The sequence below is a fragment of the Tigriopus californicus genome, chromosome 4 (assembly GCF_007210705.1).
Source record: "Tigriopus californicus strain San Diego chromosome 4, Tcal_SD_v2.1, whole genome shotgun sequence".
NCBI lineage: Eukaryota > Metazoa > Arthropoda > Copepoda > Harpacticoida > Harpacticidae > Tigriopus > Tigriopus californicus.
This window is the reverse complement of record NC_081443.1, coordinates 11,807,576-11,815,242: the sequence shown is the minus strand read 5'-3', so window position 1 is coordinate 11,815,242 and position 7,667 is coordinate 11,807,576. Positions and strand designations below refer to the sequence as shown.

Sequence of the window (7,667 nt, the reverse complement as noted above, 5' to 3'; positions counted from 1 at the left end):
CAACCGTCAGAACAACGGACATTGTCCCTCGTTTTCAAGACATTTCAGCCTCATCAAACTAGTTGCAGTCAACATACCGTGATGCTAAAACATTGATTGTCCAGAAGAGCATAGGACCGCCAAAACGGACATTTCTCTTCGTTTTCGAGATACTTCAGCGGCATCCACAGTTTTACTGCTATCAATAGGAAGGTTTTCATCTCACACACACGTTCGTGGAGTGAATGAGACACATGAGGACGGAAATCTTTATGTTTTGAAGAACATGCCGTGATGCAAAGACATTGATCTGCCAGATTGGCATATCGAAATCAATGGAATCGACCCTCAACCAAATCGGAAAGTGGACGACAGTCAATCCCATAGTTAGGCAACACATCCAAAACCAACAGGGCCATTGGGGCCGTTGGGGCCGTCACCCGCTCTTTGAAGCAAGGGACTACAATAAAGGCAAAATGCAGGCAAAACAATTGATTCGACCTTCGCTCTATTGCCAATCCAAGTAGATCTCATGAAGAGTGAGTGGCCCAAAAATAGTGGACGGGAAGAAAGAAGAACTGATATCCAATGCTCTTTCCAGCCAAATCTCTGGACAGCCTGAGAGCATGGCGTTAATACGGACGTGATTGGGAAGAAGCGGCCAGAGAAGCCTTTGAACCTTCGATTCCTTGAGCCCCAATGACTGGGTTATGCGGCTAATGTTGGATTATACCACGAACTTCTAGAGATGTCAACTGCAAACAAAAGCAAACATTTATTATCTCCTAAATCGTTCACTTTTTTCCAAATAAGCTTGACATACGACCACAAAATCTTGCTGAAGAGATGATCTTGGCCAAATTTGAGCCCAAAACCATGCCTTGGGAACTCAAGAAACATGCACTGAAAAAAAGTTTGAATTTTCCGCCTGAAACGAACCACTTAAAAGTGAATGATATAAAGTGACCTGCCTGTAATTGAAGAGATCTCTACGTTTCTTATGTTACTAGTTTGATTCGGAAAGTGGCTCGGAGTTGCTACGACCAAGAGCAGGCCGATTTGGCGGGAAGCTCGTTGACATTCCATATTTCAAGTACATTGTGCCATAGTTGGCAAACTCATCAGATGGACATGAATCTGTAATGAGGAAAGCCTCAAAATTGAATTTCGCTCTTTTTAGTGTGAAAAGAGTGTTATCATTTGGATTAGATACACATGATTCATTTCAAAAGAGTGTCAGTGTCATGGCCAATTCGACTTAGAAAAATGAGATTTCTTTTTATATAGCCAAGCACACTCCAGGTTGACTGATTACCATTGAACGAGATGGTTATTGGATACAAAAGACGATCCCTAAATTGGAAAAAGATATACCTAATCAGCTTGACAGCTTGGAAAAATTGACTTTTGATGAGCAATATATGTTTGAATTGATAATGGCTTGCCGTCATGAGACTGAGCTTTTCCTACGATTGCTCGAATTGAAAAAGCCAACGCTCAAGATGGTCCTGGAAACCGTTACTGCGGTGGAAGCCGCGAGGGAGACCAGGGAACAGGCAGTGCCACATCTGACACCGGTTACAGCGGTATCAGATATGAATGGGGTATGCTTCAACTGTGGTCAAAGGGGACATATTGCTCGATTCTGTAACAATCGGGAAAATTCTAGGGGCAGGAGTTCATCCCGTGATAGGGCGGGAAAGGAAAAATCTGGAAGAGCTCAAGACAGATCCAATAGCAGGGATCGATCATATCAAAGGTGGAATGACTGTGGTGAAAACGGAATGGAACGGGGACGGAGCTCAGTACGACAGGTTGAGGAATGCAAACATCGGAGCCCATCCACGGCAAGGATATCAGTGGTCACTCCATTGCTGGATCAGATCCCAAAAACTCCTGTAGTGACTCTAGCTTGTACGTTTTCGTCTGGGAGAGGAGAGCAAGTGATAGCTATCCTGGACACGAGAGCGTCTCGGTCCGTGTTTCCGATGGGCAAACTACCAAGAGGTGAGATCCCAATGCCATCTCATACAAAGCTTAGAGCGGCTAATGGGTCAACAATATCTAATAATGGATCGGTGGAATTAGAGATATCAACAAAGACGGGTAAACACGTGACAATTTCAGCAGTAGTCTCCACGGATCTCCGTGGACCAATGTTGATTGGATTTAAGGACATGGTTGCTTGGATTGTGCTACCGCCTGATTTTCGCTTGATTAAAGGAGTCACAAATGACGAGGTGGACAATATTGAGAAAATCAGAGGTGACTTTTCTGATATTTTGGTGTGGACTCACTCGGGAAATCTGCAGGAACCATGGGCCCTAATATGCACATTCACATGGACAAATCGATTGGCGTGAAACCATGCCAAGTGACAACCGCAAGGATGCTGCCAATACATTTGAAAAAGATGACGGATGATCTGATTGATGAACTGCTTACCGCCGGTGTTATAAGCCCCTGCACCGAGCCAACAATTTGGACATCCCCGGCGCATTTTGTTGAGAAAGTGGGTGGAAAAAAAGTCCGTTTGGTAACAGACTACTGACAACCTAATAAGGCTGTGCGTCGACTGATCCATCCCTTTTCTTCGCCACCGGATTTAATCAAGCAGGTCAAGCCAGATTCTGCATGGTTTGCTAAAATTGACGCGATACATAGTTATTTCCAAGTACCATTGGATCCCAAGAGTGCACTACTAACTGCATTTCTTCTACCGAGAGGAAAATTCATTTACAATGTGGCTCCAATGGGATTTATTGCAAGTTCCGACAAATTCAACTTACGATCAGACAAGGCAGTGGGAATATCTTCTCAAAATCGTAGATGACATGCTAGTTCAAGCACCTACGAGAGAGTTATGCTTCAGTCGCCTACGGGAAGTGTTGCTTCGATGCAGAGAAGCACGGATAAAATTATCAGTTTCAAAACTGGCTATTGGTCAGAAGATGAAGTTTGTGGGTTTTGTGGTAAGCCCGGAGGGTGTTCAACCTGATCCAGACAAAGTCATGGCAATCTCTGAATTCCCCACACCCAAAAACATCACGAACCTAAGATCCTTTTTGGGGCTTGCCAATCAGCTTGGGCACTTCATCCCTGACCTGACACATTCCACAGTAAAGTTACCGAACTCACGTAGAAACGAAATGAGGTCGTTTGGCTCGATCAACATGACCAGGAATTTCGACATGCCAAAAACATATTGTGCTCTCCAACCGTGGTCAAACCATTTGATCCTTCACTTACAACGGAACTATTGACGGTTGCATCAAGGTTGCACGGCCTTGGATATGCTCTAGTGCAACAGGACATCAGTGGCAACCCTCGGCTAACTCAATGTGGATCGAGGTCCTTGTCACCGGCTCAGGCGAATTATGCCACAATCGAATTGGAATGCTCAGCCATATTATGGGCAGTAAAAAAGTGCTATTTCTATTTACATGGACTGAGAGGTTTCAAAATAGTCACCAATCATCGTCCTTTGGTGGGGATTTTTCAGAAGCCTCGCTCCGCTATTACTAATGATCGACTCCAACGCATTGGGGAGAGCCTGGTCATGTACGTGTTCAGTGTGGAATGGAGTGCGGGGAAAACTCACCACATCGCGGACGCACTCAGTCGAGCACCTTATTTCCCCGCTGATCACGATTTAAACGTTGCAGTGTGTTCAGCGATTGACACATCTGATCCAGCACTCCATCTGATCATCAAAAATGTCAATGATGAATACAAGGCGCTTCGTGATTGTGTTTCATCAGGTGCGGAATTTTCGGCCGACCTTAGTCCATACGTTGTTTTGGCTGATGGTCTCCGTGTGGAGGATGGAGTTCTCTTGCACGGATCGCGGCTGGTAGTTCCTCAACCTGCAAGAAAAAGGATTTTGGAGTGACTTCATGCCTCGCATTCTGGAGTGACCAAAACATGTACACTTGCTCGCCAGCTTTATATTTGGCCGGGAATGCAAAATGACATTAAGGCCAAGATTGCCGGATGTGAAGCTTGTATTGGTTGTCTTTCCTCTCAGCCGGCCGAAACTATTTTGGTGGACGAGGCCGAATATCCTATGGAGAAGGTTGCCGCCGATCTGTTTGAGTTAGAAGGACGGCAGTATATATTACTCGTGGACAGATTTAGTGGCTATCCGTTTGAGAAGTGTACACATGATCTGTCAAGTTTGTAAAAGTCTGTTGAACTGGTTTCTCCAATTCGGTTTTCCGAGAGTTATCAAAAGTGACAATGGACCGCAATTTGGACGTCTTTTAAAGGAATTCTGTAAACTTCATCACGTCAAGCATGAGACGTCATCGCCCTATCACGCTCGCAGTAATGGACTAGCAGAAGCGGCAGTCAAGTCTGTCAAGCATTTGCTCCTGAAGGTGAAAGGTGAACATGCTTTTCGGGAGGCTTTATTGGAGTGGTGCCTCACTCCCACGGGTTTAGCCAGGCAGGCATACGGGTTTTTTGGTCGCAACATTCGGGGAAAATTGCCAGATGCGCGTGACCCTGTTCAACCATAGGCTGATTTCGTTGCCGCTAGACGGGCTACCTGACGGACATCTCTAGTGTATGATAGAGGGGTCGAGTTGCCCCCTTTTCAAGTGGGCGACTCCCTGATTTACCAATCGCCTAGCGACAAGAATTGGTTGGCGGGTGCACCATTCTGGCTTCGTTCTATGGTGAATTGAACGATCATATCTCATTCCTACCAAGGTTAAACTACACTTTAGGGGACACACGGAAGCAGCAGTAAGCTACGTTGTGGAGAGGAGGAGGGTGTGGGCGACAAGGACTTGAAATGGATAGTAGGAGGGAAAAAAGCGCGCTGACCACTTTGGGACGGGGGACAACGAGCGACAACCACAGTGGTGGGTATATGTTGGAAAACTGATTAAACAGATTAAGAAATCGGCAATTCAGCAATGGTCAAAGAACTACGACTTATTAATCTCAGACTAGAAATTGTATCCAGAATTCGGAAACCAGAAACTTTGCAAATGTCACAACTATTTCTTGTTATGAAACTCTCTGACAAATGGAGTGGTTCCAGCAAAGTGATTTTCCAATTCAAATTGACTTATAAATTGTGATCTCATTCCATGATAGGTGGTGGCACGCAACAGACAATATGCGAAACAGTGATGTGGAGTTCTTTTTTTTTAATTTAAGTATAAACCACACAGTCTTGAGTCAGTTCACATCTATTGTTCATACTTTTTCTCTTAGAAGCCATCACTTACGTTCGAAGACCAGGGGCTTCTCTGGCTACTAAAATCAGTAGCCGTGTCTCCTTGATATTTCTATTTCTTGACCCATTTATCCTCAGCTCCCATCTAACTGTGCCGCAGAGTAGGCTTGTTCAGGCAATTGGCCCCACGTGCTAAGAAGCTACTACTGCAACTAGCGCTACCTCCTTCCCTTTGTGTCCCCAAAAGTGTATCATTGCCCAAAAATATTGGTTTTAGCTGTGTTTATATTTTATACTTTGGATTCGATGACTTCACGATCGTGTGAGGTATAGGGGATGTCAAGTAAAGGAAATTCAAGGAAAAATGTGGTCCGGCACCCTGATTTTGGTCATTTTGGGAAGAGAGAACTAAGACAAACATCACAGTCAACTCGCACCATCCACCCATTGAATTTTGATTAATCCAGTGATCTTGAGCGAGTTATGTTACAAAACCCTACCAAATGAGCCTCTTTGGTGTTAATCAGTGAACGCACTATCTTTAATAATAATCTTTATTGCGACTCTTGGTCATGTCATGGCGTAAAAGTAACTATAAAATAAAATCTGATGTATATACATTATACAAAATGGTAAAACAAGAAGAATGTCAAAAAGGTAAAGGCAATAAAATAGTTGACTAGAAAGGGATATCACAATGAGTATGACTAAAATTGGTTCAATGCACATGAAAAAAGGTAAGAGGTGAGTTGCAGATAGTACAAAGACAGGTAGGTAGAGGTAAGTGATGAAAATCTTGGTTATTGCAGTAGAGTGGATGGGCCAGATTGAACAGATCCTTTGTCAACTCCCGTCGCTGATGGCATTTGGCTGGGAGACGGACAAAGGTACGTGACTGCCAATACTCCGAAGGGATGTCGGGCCAAGGACAATAAGGTGTTAGCAAGTCCTTGACCGGGAAGGACAACTTGTGTCCGGACATCACCTCCGGAAAGGTCAGGTTCCCAACACTGTTGGACACTAACCTTGCCAACCCGATGGTGAGGGGCTCGGTTTCACATAGAAAATGTGTCCATGCATTGTTGGCATATTGGGGCACGCAGAGGTATCGCTTGAGGAACTTGGTGTAGGTGGCATCGGCGGATTTGAGGGCGGATTGGGCGGAGTTGGGAAGCCAAAGGTGTAGGCCGTAGAGAAAAATTGGGGTGACGTAGATCCGGAAGAGTTGAAGGACTATTGGGAGGGGAAGATTCTTCATGGGAAGTCTATTGCATATGTATCCGATCCTGGCCCTGGCCTTAGTTATTGTGGATTTGAGGTGATTGGTGAATGAGAGTTGGGTGGAGAAGGTGAAACCGACATAGTTAAAACTATTGACGATTTCAATCGGACTATTGTTAATATGGAAGGAGGTGGGAGGCAGACGACCTTTATGGAAAACCATGGCCTTCGTCTTGATGGTGTTGACTTGAAGGCCGTTCTCTTGGCAATAACCGTGGAGTGCATTGATGGCATTTTGCAATTCCACGGCTGAATTAGCCAAGAGAACCAGGTCGTCTGCATATTGAATATATTGAATAGGAAAATGGTTGATGGTGGGGCCTTGGTGAGTGAGGGCTTCAGGCAGGTCGGATACATAAAGATTGAAAAGAATTGGCGATAGTGGATCCCCCTGCGGAAGGCCAATGGAAGTGAAGTAGCAGGGGGATAGGTCCTCACCAGAACGAATGGAGCATCTGAGTCCCGCATAGATGTTGGACAGCAGGACACAGATTGAACGCGGAACTCCCCACAGTTGGAGTTTGAGGAATAACCGCGTTCGGTCCACCCTGTCGAATGCTTTGGAGAAATCCACAAAGCATCCATACACTCTCCTCTTGTTGCTGATGTTGGAATGCACAATTTCATAGAGGAGAGTGGCTGCCGTGGTGGTTGAGCGGCTTCTCCGGAAACCGAATTGGAACTGGGGAAGGAGATCCCTATCCTCGGCCAATCCGGAGAAGCGGGCAGCTAGTAGGGTGGACATCATCTTCAAGAAGGGGTTCTCCAGGGCGATGGTCCGATGGTTGTTTGGAATGTCCCTGGGCCCCTTCTTATGGATGAAGATGATGGCTGACTCCATCCACGCTGGTGGGAAGAAGGAAGAATGGAGGGCGAGGCTGAAAAGATCTTGAAGGAGTGGCTGGGTTTGGATCCGGAGAAGTGAAAGTTGGAAAGGAGAGACCCCAGATGTTGAGGGGGCTTTGCTCTTCATCTTCTTGAAGGCCACGTCCATCTCGGGTTCCGTGAAGGGCTGCAAAAGGGGATGGTGTTCTTCTGGGCAGCCCTGGACCTCCTCCACTACTGTTTCCGATGTTGATGCAAACAGTTCTTGACAGTGGAGGAGGAATTTGCTCACGGGAATTTCCGAGTTGGTGGCGGGCTTTTTGGCACATTTGTACAAGCCCGCCATCCGGGACGGGGCCGATGAAGAGAGCAGGTTCTCCACTTCCAACCTTTG

General features: G+C 45.7%; 1 long non-coding RNA gene across 2 annotated transcripts; it reads right to left on the bottom strand.

Annotated features, from left to right (window-relative positions):
• Nucleotides 1-730: 730 nt before the first annotated feature.
• On the bottom strand, nt 731-4,221 carry LOC131879836 (uncharacterized). Of its 2 annotated transcripts, XR_009373202.1 has the most exons (3): nt 3,910-4,208; nt 3,581-3,845; nt 731-1,116 (listed from the first exon to the last, which is right to left on the bottom strand). It is a non-coding gene; the product is annotated as an uncharacterized LOC131879836 (long non-coding RNA). The 2 variants fall into 2 exon arrangements; XR_009373201.1 differs by having other exon boundaries at nt 3,581-4,221.
• Between the last annotated feature and the right edge of the window lie 3,446 nt (nt 4,222-7,667).